Raw genomic sequence first — 17,905 nt, forward strand, 5'->3', positions numbered from 1 at the left:
CAGAAGCCTGGATACAATGGAATTTGAGTGTGATGGTTCACTTAGGCTTAGTCTAGGGAACCACTTATAAAAATACATCATCCTCTAGCTACTATTATGAGAGATTTTTAAAGAACTTTGCAAACCTGAAAGCAATATATAAATGCTAGCTTTTATTACTAATAAGACTTACCTATAGTTTGGTACTCAGGTACATAATATAATACACATTTAGAATAAAGATTATTTTAATTTAGAAAATGATGGTTTCATTGTTTGGAACTTCCATTAGGTGAGATGTGTTGCAGCCTCTGTGGCAAAGATGGCCCTAGCAAAGTTGGTCTTCATCAAATTTCTTCCTTGAGAAGATTTTGTCAATCAACCCAGTCATTGACTTTTCCTTATAGGAAAGGTAGAGAAAGGTATTAAATTACTTCACAATGACTTCAAGTCAAAAATAACTGTAGTGGTTTTCCTTTAAGATCAAGTATTCATGGTGTCCTGAAAATCCCAATAATCACAATGTTAGAATTAGGGGAGATCATAGAGTTCATCTCATCCATATCCTGCATTTTACAGGTGAGGAAACTGAGACTCAGAAATTAATTTAATAATTCAAATCAATAAATAATAGATGCTCACTGTGTACTCAGTATTGGAGATAAAAAATGAAATAATGAGCCATTCCTTCAAGGAATTTATAATCTTATTAAGCTATGAGTGACTTATTCAAGAAACTGGATCTGGTTCCTCTCTTCAAAGAGTTCATAACCATTGAAAAATAAACATTTAGGCATCACTTTTAAAAGCCTCTTCTAACCCTTCTATTTGTATGATTTATTTGTTTTTAATTTAGCCTATTATTGGCAAGTGAGCTGATGGGAAGTGTAGTTTTTCCCAATTAGAAGAAAGCTGAAATAGAGGGAAACCCCTGAATGTGGGGCCTCTTCAGAGAGAAAGAGAAGAAGCTGATTTATGCCTGATCCAATGGTCAGCAATTATTTTATAGATTGGAAGTGAAGGATACTAGTACTATGAATTTAATATATTCACGAGCAGTTGGAGCCTTCTCTGGCTCACTGACCTGCTTAAAAAGTGATCCCCCAGGATAGGATTTTACTATTTTGTCAGTACTAGGACCTTAAGCCTTTATTTCCTTTTCAGTGCTGCCCCCCTACCCTGACATATCTGGCCTAATGAACTGTCATTGCTTTCCCTTAAATCTTTTTTAGTTGTGTCTGTGCTTTTATAATAGGCTTTGTCTCTAGATAAAAATAAGCTGATATGAATGTTTACTATAAATAAATGGAACACACTATGAGGAAGGACAAAGGAGAATCTCTGGACAAATAGTTCTAAATTTCATTATGAGTATATATTTATGTATATAAATACATAACTGTGTATATATAGCATGTGAACATATATGTAATATACATAATACTAGGTATATTTTAGTATTTATATATCCATATCCATATAAAATATATGAGTGAGTGAAAATGTATGTACATATAAATGTAAATTATATACTAATTATACATATATGCATACACACATATATATTATATATATATATATATATATGTATATATATATATATATATATATCTTTAGAGGCACAAAATGGGGCAATCAGGTGGTGCCATGGATAGCTGGATCTAGAGTCAGGAAAACCTGAATTCAAATCCAGCCCCAGACACTGGCTTGCCATATGACCATGAGCAAATCACTTAACTCTTCCTCAGTTTCCTTATCTATAAAATAGAAGAAAAAGGAGACTAATTATTCCAATATCTTTGCCAACAAAACCCTAAAAGGGGCCACAAAGAGTCAGACATGACTAAACAAATAAGCAATAGCAAAAGAAACAAATAACCTATTAATTAGGTTATATAGAAATATTGTAAGATTCAGATGCTGACTATAATTTTGAATTCTTTGTATCTGTACACTGATAATAATGTTTGTCTTTCGTTCTTGAAGAAGACCACGACATCAGGGGGTAATCCATAACAAGTGCATGAATTGGATTTGAGTGGGGAGCTGCTGTGCTAAGTTACCAGATTCCTCCTCCAGAGTCATCTGGATCCAATCCAGAGATGGCTCTGGATGTGAGGCAATTAGGGTGAAGTGACTTTCCCAAGGTCACACAGCTAGTGTCAATTCGAACTTCTGTCTTTCTGACTCTAGAACCAGTGCTTTATCCACTGGTTTCAGATATACCTCTTTCTTGGATATAGCAGTTTCACCTCTAACTTCAGGTTACCCCCACTGATTGTTGTTCTTTGTATACCATTCCCCTTCAATACCAAGATAAATCTTTTTTAAAGGGAGTTTAACTGTCCATCCTACTCAAGAAGTGTCAGAAACTCCCTGTTACCTTTATGATAAAGTATAAATTCCTTTGGCATTTAAAGCCCTTTAAGATCTCTCTGCAACTTATTTTTTTTCACAATGATTTCAAATTTCTTCTCTCCAATTTGATTTCCTTGCTGCTTCCCAAATACTACATCCTGTCTCCTATTGGTGTATCTTTATACAGGATATGCTCTATGTCTAAAAAACATCTCTTTCTGAGCTCCATCTCTTAGAATCCCTAGCTTCTTTCAAAAGGAAGCTCAAATGCTACTTCTTGCACTAGCCCTTTTTTGATTTCCATATAGTGCTTTCTCTTATAACTTATCAGCCCTGAGGGAACTCAGGTGCTCTCTCTCAACCTCTCAACCTCACATGATGTCCCCTAAAGAAAGAAACATCCACCTCAGGATTTATGTTTAGTTATCTGTGCTCAGTGGAAAAGGAGAAAAGGCACTGATGATTGATTATTAACATTCATTTAAGGAAATACTTGAACTTGCTGTCCTGTATAGACAGTTGTTGTTCCTTTGAAGGGGTCAAGGGAAGAAGAAATTTCACCCTCATCTTATAGGAAATCTAAGAGAGAACTATTGAAATTTTAGAGTATATGTTTAGAAGAGAGAATAAGACAGGTAAGATCAGGAGTTGGATTTATCTTTTCCTTGTCCATTGAATTTGAGGCTCTTCCTTTTCAGTGATCAGTCATTTAATCCACCACCATGGGTGGACTAGTTAAAAGTCTTTGGTAGAGCATGCCCTATATTTAGAAGCCAAAGACCCTGTCTCACCAAAGCAGGCCAAGGTGTATAGGCTCAGCACCACCCAGGATTGAGTTTATAGTATCCTCTGAGCCTTTTTGGAGACAGAAAATTTTTTTGTGGGGATTGGGGGGATGAAGCCAAGATAGTGGAGTAAAGGTAGAGAAATTTATTGATGGACCATGTAGGATCATCATTTAGTATGCTTCAAATAGTGGATTCCAACCTAATCCCCCTAAAACATTCTGTACATATTTTGAATTTACTTGCCTGTGTATGTGATTCCTCTTCCCAGTAGAATGCAAACTCCTTAAGGGCATGAGCAATTTCTTTTTTATCTTTGTACAAAAAAAGAAATGGTCTCAACTTCTACCTTTTCCACATACTGTCACAGTGACACAGTCCAAGTCACCGAACCCCTCAATGCCCTAGACAACTTCCTAATACCATAAGTTGTAGAACTTATGCCCATCTGTATTGGTAGAGAATTTTTTTTAAATTGGAATTCCTTTGTGGCAAATCATGATACTGTTATTGCTGTTGCTGTTTCAGTTGTATCTGTCTCTTGGTGATCCACTTGGGATTTTCTTGGCAAAGATATTGGAATGGTTTGCCATTTCTTCTCCAGCTCATTTTACATATGAGGAACTGAGGCAAAGGAGATTAAATGACTTGCCCAGGGTTACACAGCTAGTAATTATCTGAGGACAGATTTGAACTCATGAAGATGTCTTTGAGTCTTGGACTGTATCCACTACACTATCTAACTGCATTGAAACCATTGATCCTGACCAAAACAAAATAAAAAACAAAGACAACCTTTGCTTTTATGGTCTTAACAGATGGCAGGCATATAATAAAACTCTTTTGAATGAAATTCTTTGAATGAATAATCAGAAGCTCTAAGCTACTAAAGTGAAGCTCTTTCCTCAGTAAAATAAAAGACTTTTTAAAAAACACTGGGAAAAGGAAATCTTTGGAAAGAATTTTCCATTCCTCTGCTCCAGCAAAGCAATTAGGCAGCTTACTATGAGAATTGGCAACTGAGAGCTCTCAATGAGAAGTATCAGAGAACTGTTGTTCATATTGCAGCAAGCATGAAGGATAAAGGGAATTTTGCAAGGACATATGTTTCCACCAAAAAGCCATATTCCACAAAATATAGTACAGTCTCCCTTCAAGAGAAGGTGAAGAGATTAGAAGAGTGGCTCTCCACTCCAAGTTTATAAGGAAAAGGTAATGTATTATTCCTTGAAAAAACTGAAGAAGTTTGTTGAGATAAAGAACAAAGAAGAAAAAAGTTCTGGAGACAAAGGAAAATCTTGAATTATGTCAATATTAGTCATGAGAATGAGCCCAGAATCTGAAATAGTTTAAGAAAAAAAAATTATTAAGTTAATTGGTAGAGGACCAAGCCAGACGGAAGAAGGCTCCCACTCCAGTCTCTTGGAGGTTTACTTTATATAGGGTTCAGACCACAAGATGATCAGTAAGCATAAATATTTAAATTAAGGTTGATCTAGATGTAAGCATAAATATTCAAATTTGTGGAACCCAAAGTGGACCCAAGACATGGGTAGAATCCAAATATTCCCTGAAACCATCTGGCTTCCCAGAGTTCAATAGTAGTTTTTGGATTAGACAATTTCTAGCCACATCAATCTAGGTTCAAATAATATTAATAAATGATAAAAAAAAACACCAGAAAAGTAGAGGGTAGAAGAAGGTGATACAGAGAAGATTCCTTGTAGCAAGGGGAGTCAGGAGGAAGGAAACGTTTGTGTCTCAAAGAGTGAGAATATGAATTCAAAGGGGGTTAGAGGAGATTGTCATCCGGAAAGGTTTCAATTAACAAGGAATAATGTCATTTGTCAACTCAATACTAACTCCAAAACAATTACATGTTGACTTGTCATAAATAATAGAGAAATTAGTTATTACAAGTTCTTATTATAAGATCAGAGATTTAGAGCTGGAGATCTTAAAGAATTTTTACATTTAAGGAAACTGAGTGCCAGAGAACTTGAGGGTCATTCAGATAGTAAATGACTTTCTTGGGTTTTGAACTGTGATGTTTCAAAGAGGCTCCAAAGACAGTTGACATGAGAATCACTATCTACTTCTGGTGATTTATGTGGTAACAAAAGATGTCACCAGAAAGAATCTAAGAAGCATTGTTGGGAAGAAGAAAATTAAGATCTTAGGGGCACAAAGGATGACAGGATGATAAATTGAGAATGGACAATGTAGTCCAAACTCTTTTTACACTTAAGGAAATTGAAGTCTAAGTAGATTCAGTGGCCTACCCGTGATCCCAAACTTGAGGGGTAGGATTTGAATTTAGGTCCTCCACCTTCAAAGATCATGCTCCTTCCACTTCCTTATCACTTATAAATTAATGGTATATAATTAATGGTAGAGGGATGGCTAGGTGGCGCAGTGGATAGAGCACTAGCCCTGGAGTCAGGAGTACCTGAGTTCAAATCCGGCCTCAGACACTTAATAATTACCTAGCTTTGTGGCCTTGGGCAAGCCACTTATCCCTATTGCCTTGCAAAATAAAAAAACCCTAAAAAAATTAAAATAAATTAATGGTAGAAGTTTCAGAAGACGAAGGGAAGATGTTGGAGGTAAACAGGTTGTTAAGAGTAGTTGCCTGGGTTGAAGGGGATTGTAGTACCTGCACATTATGTTTATTATAGTGAGGGGAGTGTTGTACAGAGACATCTTTTTCCCTGCCTTTTCCAGAACCCTTGTACCCTTTGATCTGATTTGATAGGAAACAGGACTTGTGATGTCTAGATGTGTGGGAGTTCTGGAAGTTCTTGATCTTTTGGATGTGGTTTCCCTCCCATATCAACAAGGCACCAGGATGCTCTAGTAATACTGGGTGATTTTTGGCGACATCTTTGCAGCACCATGTACAATCAGCTGGTCTCTCAATGGTCTAATCTGAACTTTTGCAGTTTTTCTGGTATAGCTAACCTGTTTCTCAGTGTTCTAATCATCAGTAGGTGATTGAATTGTTCTACTCAACTGTGCTACTACACTTCCCCCAGAGCCCAAAGTCTTTGATTTCCCAAAAGTTGCCCAGCAGGTTATGGCAATAATGTCTATAATGGTATTTGGATTTCTGAACCATAATTTAAAATGAAGGAATGGGCTCCTTGAAAGGGTGTGGGTATAGCTCCAAAAGACTGGTGAAACATACTTGTTTAGAGTTTGAAGTATTTGATTAAGGAGGTCTTAAATTGAAAATGGAAGGGGAAGAATAAAACTGCTAAGTCAGATACCATTGAGAGTAGCAGCTATCACATGGGAAAACAGCAGTAGAGAATCCTAGTAATTCACAGGGGAGCAAAATCCAAGGACAGATTCAACAATATGACATTTGGTTTCAGATGCCTATATGTCAATGCATAAATTATGGATAATGAACAGGGTGAACTAGAGATTCTTTTTTAAAAATATTTATTTATCTCTTTTTGTACAAATATTTTTTTATACATTAATAAAATATTCTTGTTTAAGAGTAAACAGAATACCCCCTTCCCCCACAAAATATAGACTCGCTTGAGCTATAAAGTAAAGGGGAGAGAAAAAATTAAAATTAAAAAATAATAGTAATAATTGTAGGTATGTCCAGGTGGTGCAATGGATGGAGCCCCAGCCCTGGAGCCAGGAGCACCTGAGCCCATATCTGGCCCCATACACCCAACAATCACCCAGCCGTGTGACATGCAAGCCACCCCAACCCCACTGCCCTGCAAAATCCAAAAGAAGAAAAAAAAGACCCAAAATAAAATAAAATAGTAATAATAGTAGGTGTGGCTGGGTGGTGGAGAGAGCATTGGCCCTTGAGCCAGGAGCACCTGGGTCCAAATCTGGCCTCAGACACCCAACGATCACCCTGCCATGCAGCTCCAGGCAGGCCACTCAGCTCCATTTGCCCTGCACCCCCCCAAACAATAATAATGAAAAATGTGCTTCAGTCTTTGTTCCAACACCAACAACTCTGTCACGGGTGGATCACATTCTTTATGGTAAGTCCATCGCAAAAGTTGCTTCCATATTTTTTCCACCATTGCCATTGCTGATCGCAACACCTTCCTTTTGTATTTCTCCACTACCATGTACTATATTTTCTCTCTCCTTTCACTCTGACTCTGCTGTGGGGTAGCTGAGTAGCTCAGCAGACAGGTCCCTGGTCCTGGGGCCAAGAGGCCCCGAGCCCCCCTATCACCCCTTAGGCCCAGCATCCACCTGGCCCTGTGGTCCTGGGCAGGCCATCCAATCCCAGCCCCTTGCAAGAAGTAAAAAGGAAAATGTGTTATATCTGACCACTCCCCCTCATAGTCCATCCTCTCCTCCATCACTCACATCCCCCCCTTCCCCCTGTCCCTCCCGCTCCTCCTTACTCATAATGCCTATACCCCATTGAGTATATATGCTGTTTCCTCTCCTAGCCACCTCTGATGAGAGCACAGATTCCCTCATTCCCCCTTGCCTTCCCCCCTTCCATATCATTGCAATAGCTCATTATAATAAAGAAAAAACTTATTATATGAAATATCTTGGTCTATTCCCCCTCTCCTTTTTCTTTCTCCCATTACATTTCCCTTTTTTCTATTGACTTCTCCTGTGCTTCAACTATAAAAGCTCCCTCTACCTGCTCTATTAACTGAGATGGTTCATATGAGTATTATCAGTGTCATTTTTCTATGTAAGAATACATGCAGTTCATCATCATTAAGGCCCTCATATTTTCCCCCCTCTCCTTCAATCTCCATGCTTCACCTGAGTCCTGTATCTGAAGATCAAACCTTCTGTTCAGCTCTGGCCATTCCAAAAGGAACATTTGAAATTCCCCTGGTTCATTGAAAGTCCATCTTTTTCCCTGGAAGAGGACATTCAGCCTTGCTGGGTAGTTGATTCTCGGTTGCATTCTAAGCTCTTTTGCCTTCTGGTATATTATATTCCAATCCTTACAAGCCTTTAATATAGTTGCTGCTAAATCCTGTGTGATCCTGACTGCAGCTCCACGATATTTGAACTGTGTCCTTCTGACTCCTTGTAATATTTTCTCTTTGACTTGGGAGTTCTGGAACTTGGCTATAATATTTCTAGGGGTTGGTGTTTTTGGGATCTCTTTCTCGGGGGGATCGGTGGATTCTCTCCATTTCTATTTTGCCCTCTGCTTCTAGAATATCAGGGCAATTTTCCTGTAGTAATTCTTTGAAAATGATGTCAAGGCTCTTTTCCTGATCATGACTTTCAGGTATTCCAATAATTTTTAAATTATCTTTCCTAAGTCTGTTTTCCATATCAGTTGTTTTTTCAATGAGATGTTTCACATTTTCTTCTAATTTTTCATTTTTTTGGTTTTGAAGTAATGAATCCTGGTTTCTTGTAAATTCATCATTCTCTCTCTGAGTTCTATTCTTTGTCTGAAGGATTTGTTTTCCTCAGAGAGTTTTCTTATCTCTTTTTCCATCTGGCCAGCTTTGCTTTTTAAAGCATTCTTCTCCTCAATAACTTTTTGAACTGTTTTATCCATTTGACCTAAGCTGGTTTTTAGCATGCTATTTTCTTCACCATTTTTTTGGATTTCCTTGACTAGGCTGCTGACTTCATTTTCATGTTTTTCCTGCATCTCTCTCTCTCTCTCCTTTCTTTTCCCAGTTTTTCTTCTAACTCCCTCATTTGATTTTCAAAGTCTTTTTTGAGCTCTGTCATAACCTGATCCCAATTTCTGTTTTTCTTGGAGTCTTTAGATGAAGGAGCTTGTGTTTCCTCATCTTCAGACTGAGTATTTTGATCCTTCTTGGGATCATAGATAATGTATTTCTCAATGGTGTTCCTCTTTTTTCTCTGCTTGCTCATTTTCCCAGCCTAAGCCTATTTTGGGGTGCTTCCTGAGCTTTTGGGACACTCCCACAAGGGTCTCAGTGTGAGAGGCTCTGTCCTCCCTCTTGCTCTGTGAATGACCATATGCACCCCCCCTCTGCCACGGGGCTGAGGTGGGGGGGGGGCGTGCTGTTCTATGGGGGGGGCCTAGACTGGGATCAGGATCTGAATGTGTTCAAAGCCCCAGAGTCCTGTTCCAGGGGCAGAGGACAGAGCTCTGTAGTCAGTCTGTCTCTCTCTCTCTCTCTCTCTCTCTCTCTCTCTCTCTCCCTAGGTTCAATGGGCTCATGCCCTGGGGGCTCCTGCTTATGAGCTCCACCTGCTTTTGTTCCTGGATCTGGGCTGTGGAAAGACCAGGTTGCTTGCTGTGTGCCCTGAGGGCTGGGCTCCATGTGCTCGCTCTGGCAGAGGTCCCTGCTGTCCCCCCAATTTGTGCCTGGTGTTCCCCGGGGTGTAGCTCAGGAAACTCCCCTGCTGCTGTGAGCTGCAGCTCCCAGCGCCCTGGGGCTGCCTCCAAGAGGCTGGAATTCTTTCGCTCTCTGGGGGCCACCCCTCTGGTGGGCCGCCCCTCTGGTGGGCCGCCCCTCTGACCCAGTGAGCAGAGCCTTTCTGCACTTTTCCAGGTTACCTTGATTAGGAGAACTGCCTCATTGGGTCCCTCTGTGGGTTCTGTCTCTCGAAAGTTTAGTTAGAGTCCTTAGTTTCGTAGTTTTATGAGAGAGCTTCTAAGAGAAGTTCCTTTCTTGTCGCCATCTTGGCTCTGCCTGAACTAGAGATTCTAAAAAAAAGAAGAGACATATTCTACCTAGTAGCTTATTATTGAGATGTGATAAAATGGTGCACATTGAAAAAGAATAAAATAGATGAAAGGGTTGGCAGAATTAGATAGTATGTAAAGAAGATATACTGATTTTTTTTAGGAAATCTAGGAATCTAAAAAAGAAAACATGGTAGCAGGTTTTTGGAGAAGATCAATGGAGAGAGAAATACATCATATATCATATGGAAATACACCCAAAGTCACCTACAAAAAGAGGAATTAGATTAATAGTTCAAGAAAAAGATGACAATTCTGATTTTGAGATATGCTATAAAACTAACAGAAGACCTCAACTATGGACAACTGATCATTTTTTGACTTACCTTAGTGATAATTTCTTTTTAACCTGGAAAGACTTATATGAATTGATGCAAAGAGAAGGGAGTAAAACCAGGAGAACAATGTTATAAAGATATTGTAAAGATAACTACCTTTCAAAGACTTAGTAACTGACTAACAATAACAAACTGTTGTTTTAAGGAATTCATTTAGAAATATATTATCTATCCCCAGAGTGAATCAATTAATTCAGAGAGCAGTTTGTAGTATATTTTCTTTTATGGACGTGAATAATTTAGACCTTAGTTTTCCATAGCTATACACATTTGTGACAAATTTTGTTTTTCTAGCCTTCTCAATGTAGGGAAAGGAGAGAGGGAAAGGGTGAAAACTCAGAGTTGAAAATAAAATAAAATAAAATTTAATTATGAAAAAATATAGTAAAAGCTGCAAAAAATGAAGATTTGATTCTTTGAAAGTAAGCAAGCCAACAAGGAGTATTACTATTTTCAATCTAATTATTTTTTTAATTTCACTTATTTGAGTCAATGGAGTTAAGTGACTTGTCCAAGGTTACACAGCTAGGAAATTTTAATTGTCTGAGACTGAATTTGAACTCAGGTACTCCTGACTCCAGGCCTGCTGCTCTATCCATTATGCCATCTATCTGCTCCTTCAATCTAATTCTAATCAACAAAGAGAAACTGAATCCTGAACTATATGTGTCAGTAACTTTATGGTGGAAGTGATCACCCTATCTTAGAATTTGTGATATGGGAAAAGGAAAGCTGCATAGCCAGATGTCCTCTCCATAGTGATACATCTGGAGGGCAGATTTCAAAAGTCCAGAAAGAAGATAAGCAGATTCTAAAGGCGACATCAACTGAACAGAAATGAAAAGTTCTCAAGAGTGAAATTTTCAAGATGCAAGCAAATAGAATTCCCATTATAGGAAGAAAAAGAGCAGTAGATGGAATTCACAGGAGAGCAAGTCTAAGAAAGGAGTCAGAAGCAAACTCCCCAACCCTTTGATTTTTTAATAGAGATTCACAAAGTAAGGAGGATGAACTAGGGATCCCAATAAAGATATCAATGAGATTTGGACAGATTCTTGAGTGGAATATGTTTCTAGAAAGGAAGATGATGATGATGATGATGTTTGTCCTTCATTCTTGAGGAAGACCATGGCACAAGGGAGGCAATGCCATGATGAGCACATTGGATTTGAGTGAGGGTTAAATCACCAATTTCACTTTCTCCTCCAGAGCCATCTGAGTCCAGTAGTCAGATATGGATCAGGACAACTGGAGATGGCCCTTGGATGCAAGGCAATTAGGGTTAGAGACTTGCCTAAGGTTACACAGCTAGTAAGTGTCACGTATCTGAGGCTGCATTTGAACTCCTGTTCTCTTGACTCTAAGGTCAGTGTTCTATCCATCACACTACCTAGCTGACTTATTAATATGCCTTATTAAACAAAACAGGTTAGATAAAAGAATGTGGTGTAAGAGGAGGAAGAGTCAGTTTCTTTTGGGCAAGATATCTTAGATGTTACAAGAACTTCCAGAAAGGCAGTGCCTATTTGTGCAGATTCATGGGGAGAAAAATCTTTTCTGAAACCTTTGAAAACTGCCTCTTATTTTTCCTCCCTAAAGTGTACACAACAGATTTCCCAGTTTTCTTCTATCTCAAATTCTATGATAGAACAATCATGGACATATTCATTTTATATTTCAGAAACCAGTTTCAGGTTATTGATCAGAAGGAAGTCAAGAATACACACACACACACACACACACACACACACACACACACACACACACACACACACACACACACCCCTCTCTCTCTCTCTCTCTCTTTGATGTTAATAGTATTATTCATATTTGATCTGATATTTTTATTTATCCATTTTGTTTTTTGCTTTTATCACTTTAGTTATCAAATATATCTTTCCTTCTCTTATGCTGTGAGTTGTTTTTCATAGCAAGAAAAATAAAAGAAAAAATATTTCAGCAAAACTAACTAAAACAGCAACTTCTTCAGGGCAAATTTGTTCAATATAATCATACAATCAAGGGTTGTCCTTTAAAATTCCATTTATATGGTTGTTTTAGGCATGTATATATCTATACCTATCTATCTATCATTTATCTATCATCTATCCATCTATCTAGCAATCTAGCTATCTATCACAGTTTTAATGGTTGTTCCTTTAAAAGTTGCATTTACATTATTGTAGTATAATATGTATATATGTATACATGTATATACACACACCTATATAGATAAGCAATATTTTGACTCCTGTGTACACCAACTGTATGCTTCTTTCTACAATACCTCAGTTCTTCATATTTTTTCCATCTTTGCCAATTTGTGTTTTTAACATCACAGTTACTTCCCAATGACTGTTCTCCCTCAGTAGAATCCTCTGTACAGTTAAGCAAAGTAAATCAACAACTACTAAATTATTATATTTAAAAAAGCTAAATAAAAATAGATGCCTCATTGGCAGGAGACATACTTCATCGGTCTTCTGAAATCAGGACAGATCACTTTGTTATTCAGAAATCTGAAATCTTTCATTGTTTTCTTTACATTATTTTGATTATCATGGAAACTGATTGCTATGCTCTGCTTATTGCATTTTGCCTCAATTGGGTATTCCCTGCCCTATATGGTGGCAGCTCTGTCTGTCTAGGCAGTATTCTTTTTCTTTTTTTATTTTTTACTGTTTGCAAGGCAATGGGGTTAAGTGGCTTGCCCAAGGTCACACAGCTAGGTAATTATTAGGTGTCTGAGGCCGGATTTGAACTCAGGTACTCCTGACTCCAGGGCTGGTGCTCTATCTATCCAGTGCACCACCTAGCCACCCCATAGGCAGTATTCTTAATATAATATATCACTCAGTGATGTTCAATAAATACTCAATACCTGATTTTTGTTTTGATAGCAATGAGACTTTTAACTAGATCTTATGACATTATAAGAAAACCTTAATAAATAATAATTAGTGGAACACCTGGGTTGATAGAATCATTTGATTAAATGGAAATTTCAACCTTTACTTATTGTAGTTCTTTCTAAAATATCTTAGTCTTCTTTGCTATCTTAATTAGAGATTATTGAAACTAATTGAATCTTTCTTTGACAATTCAAGGTAATATGAAACATCACTGTCATGATTCAGGACACCAGTAAAGGTTCAGTATTGTGGTGCTGGTCTAATAGTTGCAAGTGATGGTGGTAGTGTAGTTGCAGCAGCAATGAGATTAATAATTAGATTTTACAAACAGCATCTTTCAGTTTGCAAGGTGTTTTACAAATATCTCATTTTGTCCTCACAACAACCCTGGGAGGTAGGTGCTCTTATTATCCACATTTTACAATAAAGAAATTGAGTCAGACAGAGATTAAGTGGCTTACCATGGTGACACAGCTAGAAAGTGTATGAAATTAGGCTAAGAATATATTGAATACCAAGACAATTCTAAAAGATTTTTAATAGAAATATTTTATTTGTTTTCCAATTATTTAGAATAGTAGTTTCTACCTATCTTTTTTGTAATATTTTGCATTTTACAATTACACCCCCCCACCTTGCTTCCCTCCCCCCTGCCCCCCCCCCAGAAGGCAGTGTGAGAGTCTTTACATTGTTTCCATGCTATAAATTCATCAAAACTGAATGTGTTGGGGCGGCTAGGTGGTTCAATGGATAGAGTACCGGCCCTGGAGGCAGGAGGAGCTGAGTTCAAATCCGGCTTCAGACACCTAATAATTACCTAGCTGTGTGACCTTGGGCAAGCCACTTGACCCCATTGCCTTGCAAAAAATCTAAAGAAAAACTGAACGTGTTGAGAGAAAAATCATATCCTTAAGGAAAAAATAAAATATAAGAGAGAGCAAAATTATGAGATACATAAGACAATTTTTTTTTTAAATTGAAGGTAATAGACTTTGGTCTCTGTTTAAACTCCACAGTTCTTTCTCTGGAGACAAATGGTATTCTCTGTTGCAGATACCCTAAAACTGTCCCTGATTATTACACTGATGGAATGAGCAAATCCATTAAGGTTGATCATCACCCCCATGTTGCTGTTAGGATGTACAATGTTCTGGTTCTGCTCATCTTGCTCAGCATCAGTTCATGAAATCCTTCCAGGCTTCTTGTTTCTAATAGAACAACAGTGTTCCATAATGTATATTAATTCTAAAAAGATTTATAATGAAAAATACCATCCATATTCATAGAAAACCTATGGAGTTTGAATGTAGACCAAAGCATACTAGTTTCACTTTTTTACAATTTATTTTATGTTTTTTCCTTCTCATGTTCCATTTCTTTTACAACATGTCTAATATGGAAACATGTTTAATATAGTTGCACATGCATCACCTATATCAGATTACTTGCTATGAAAGAGAGGGGATAGAAGGAGAAAAAAGATGGAACTCAGAATCTTACAAAAAATAAATGTTGAAAATTATCTTTACAAGTAATTGGGAAAAAATTTTAAGAAAAGAAAAAAAGAAAAAAAGAATAAACTGATCACAAAACTCATCCTGAGAAATATCTGTGTGACACACACACACACAGAGAAACACATATCATCTTGATTAATTTGCTGTAATTTGTCTTTTTCTCTTCAAAATAGAGTATGAGAGGGAAAATAAATAAAAAATAAAAGGTAATTAATTGAGGGTTCTCAATCATCAAAGTTTTTATAATGGAATATCAGAACTCTAATGGACTTAAGAGAATATCTTGGCCAATTTCCTCCTTTTCCAGATCAGCAATCTAGGGCCCATAAAGGCCAAGTGACTTGTTCAGGATTACATTGCTAGTTAGTAGCAGAGTTGAAATAAAAGCTTCAACTTCCTGACTTCCATGTCAATGGTCTTTTTAATTTCTTTAAAAAATTTTTTTTGAGGGCAGCTAGGTGGTGCAGTGGATAAAACACCAACCCTGGAGTCAGGAGTATCTGAATTCAAATACAGCCTCAGACACTTAGTAATTGTCTAGCTGGGTGACCTTGGGCAAGTCACTTAACCCCATTGCCCTAAATAAATACAACTTTAAAAAATACCTAAAAAAACTTTTGGGGGGGCATTTTGTTAATGCTTTATCTTCCTCCCTTCCTCCCTCCTTTCCTTCTACCCTCCCTCCCCCTCCTTCCCATCCGTCCTTCTTTCCTCCCTCCCTCCATCCCTGCCTTCTGATCAATCTGGAAAGAAACATTTTGAATGCTTTTGTCATAGAGCATAGAGGAATAAAATCCTCTTTAAGTGGTCAAAATTCCTTTAAGTGGTCTTTAATGATCTTTAAGTGATCAAATTGAAAATTCCTGTTGTTTTTTGCTGTTTAAGGATGACATGGGGGGGGGTGGCTCCTCTGGAGAAGCCTTTAGTTTACAATCACATTCACTGTGTTCACTCAGCTCAGGTGAAGAGCAGAAAATGGGAACCATAATTGAGAAATGTTTTTCAATTAAATCACCTTGTAGGGTTGCAAATTAGACTCTGGAGATTTCTGGAGTTATGACCAGATTTAAAATTTCTTTAATATTCTAAACCATTTCTATGGTGTTGACGCTAATGTCAAAGGGCCAGAACTGCTGTGCTTCTCTTCCCCATCAAATCAATTGATATATTTTAGAAATCATAAAACTGCTTTGAAAGGGAATTCTCTATCTACTTAAAGTTAGATAGGACTGCTTTTCTAACCTGGGTGTTTTAAGGAGTTTTAAACATAGGCTTGGATCAGAAAAACCTGAGTTCAAATCCAGCCTTACTAACCATGTGACCCTGTGCAAGGCACTGTCTGCCTCTGTTTTCTTATTTATAAAGATGAGAAGGAAATAGCAAACCGCTCTAGCATCTTTGCCAAGAAATCCTCAAATGGAGTTGCGGAGTCAGATATATAACTGAAGCAACTGAACAATAACAACAAAAAAACAAAGTCAGTGTTCCCAATGACATAGTAGATGATCTTGAGGATGCTTTCAAAGAGACTGATGGGTGAGAAGAGCAAACCAAGCCCTACTATCTCACCTTGGCCTAAGAAGAACTCTGGTAGATTGTGAATTAGTTTCTAGGATTTGGAGAGACTGAAGTTAGCTGTTGCCTTCATCCCCCTGGGTCATTTTCATCTCGTCTGAGCCTACAGTATGATATATTTAGTAGGAAGAATATTGGACCAGAAGTTGAGAGACCTGGATTCTGCCTCTCATGACTACAGACAACCTTTTTTATCCTCATTGAGCTTGTTTCTTCTGTAAAGCATAAGTACTCAATAGTAATAGTGAATATAACCCTCTTTAAGGCATAAAAAGTGCCTCACCTATGATCTTCTTTAATCCTCAGGATCAAAGCCCGAGAAGCAGGTGCAGTTGTCCCCTTTTTAAAGATGGGTCTGAGACTAAAAGAGAATTGAAATAGTCTATGAGACTAGATTTGAACTCAGGTATTTTTTGACTCTGAGTTCAGTTTCTACTTACTATGCTGAGCTATGCAAATAAAATCAAACAGGTGAAAATGCTTCAAAGATTGTTTTAAGTCAGATTGATGCATTTCTTTGTCTCTGCTTCCTTTTTTCCCATCTTCTCTTTAATTATTCTCCACAAATATCTTGAAGTACGAAGGATTGTGAAAATTGCCCTTTTAATTCTAATATGACATTAGTGCACTGTCTGTTTCTATGGCTTTTCACTGTGCTGGTATGATTCATCTGAATATTCCTAGGGGACAGTTTAGGGGTAGATGCTATGGATGTTTTCTGTATTTAATAAGATGGGTCATGCATCGAAAGAGCCAGCTGGTGAATTGTCATTGGGTGGTCTCCCATTGGCTCAGCTGAAAGATGTCCACACTCCTTTTTGGCAATGGAAAGATGTATGTAAAATTCCACTGTGGGACCTAACATGTTTTTATCCAGGGGAGTATTTCCCAACCTAAATTATACTGCAGACTAGTGAGATATTTAAATTCTCTGTTCCTGGATGGAAAAAACTGCCATAGACATGTGTGTACATGTGTTGGGGGGGGAGAAAGGAATGTGAAGTTGGAGTGAGGAGGATTATAATGAATAGAACAATGGACTTTGCATAAGGAACTTTAAGTCTTGCCTCTGATACTTACTGGACAAGTAATTTAACCTTCCTGAGACTCAGTTTCCTTACTTATAAAAAAGGGGATAATAATATCTAACATGCTTCTTTCATAGCATTATTGTGCCTATTTCACTAACTCAAATGAGATCATGTATGCAGTACATCAAAACCCTTTATAAAATTTAAAGTGTTATATCAATGCCAATTATTAGTATTATTATGTTCTAACCACATAGTAACTTTAAAAATTAAAATAGTCTATTGATTTTTTTTCAGTATGGAATAGTACAGGGCTGTCTAAAGCTGAGCTATTGCAGAGCTCTCACTAAAATGACAAATCAAAAATATTATCTTTTGTTTCAATAAAAACTAAGGTTGGACAGACCTGGAACAATGAATAGAGAACTGGCCTCAGATATGGTTTTGAGTGCTGCCTCTTGACATGCTGGCTGTTTGACCTTATGGAAGTCACTTCAGTGATCCCAGGTAACCCTAAAATTATGACTTGCAGAAGATTTGCACATCTGCATTAGTACAGGGCATTAGAATCTATGTCCCAGGATTCTTGAAAGGGGGTTACATTGCCTGGCATCTAGTAGGTACTTAATTAGTTCTTTCTCCCCTCACTTCCTTTTCCTTCCCATTTACTCATTGGAAGTGCCCATCTTCTCTAAAATAAAATGCAAAGT

General features: G+C 37.6%; 1 long non-coding RNA gene across 1 annotated transcript in view; it reads right to left on the reverse strand.

Annotated features, from left to right (window-relative positions):
• Positions 1–252: 252 nt before the first annotated feature.
• LOC141497453 (uncharacterized) overlaps positions 253–17,905 on the reverse strand; it is a 55,371-nt gene continuing 37,718 nt past the window's right edge. The window contains exon 3 of the long non-coding RNA XR_012471339.1: positions 253–480. This is a non-coding gene — a long non-coding RNA (uncharacterized LOC141497453). The remainder of the gene's footprint in view (positions 481–17,905) is intronic.

The sequence above is a fragment of the Macrotis lagotis genome, chromosome X, assembly GCF_037893015.1.
Source record: "Macrotis lagotis isolate mMagLag1 chromosome X, bilby.v1.9.chrom.fasta, whole genome shotgun sequence".
NCBI classification, from domain to species: Eukaryota; Metazoa; Chordata; class Mammalia; order Peramelemorphia; family Peramelidae; genus Macrotis; species Macrotis lagotis.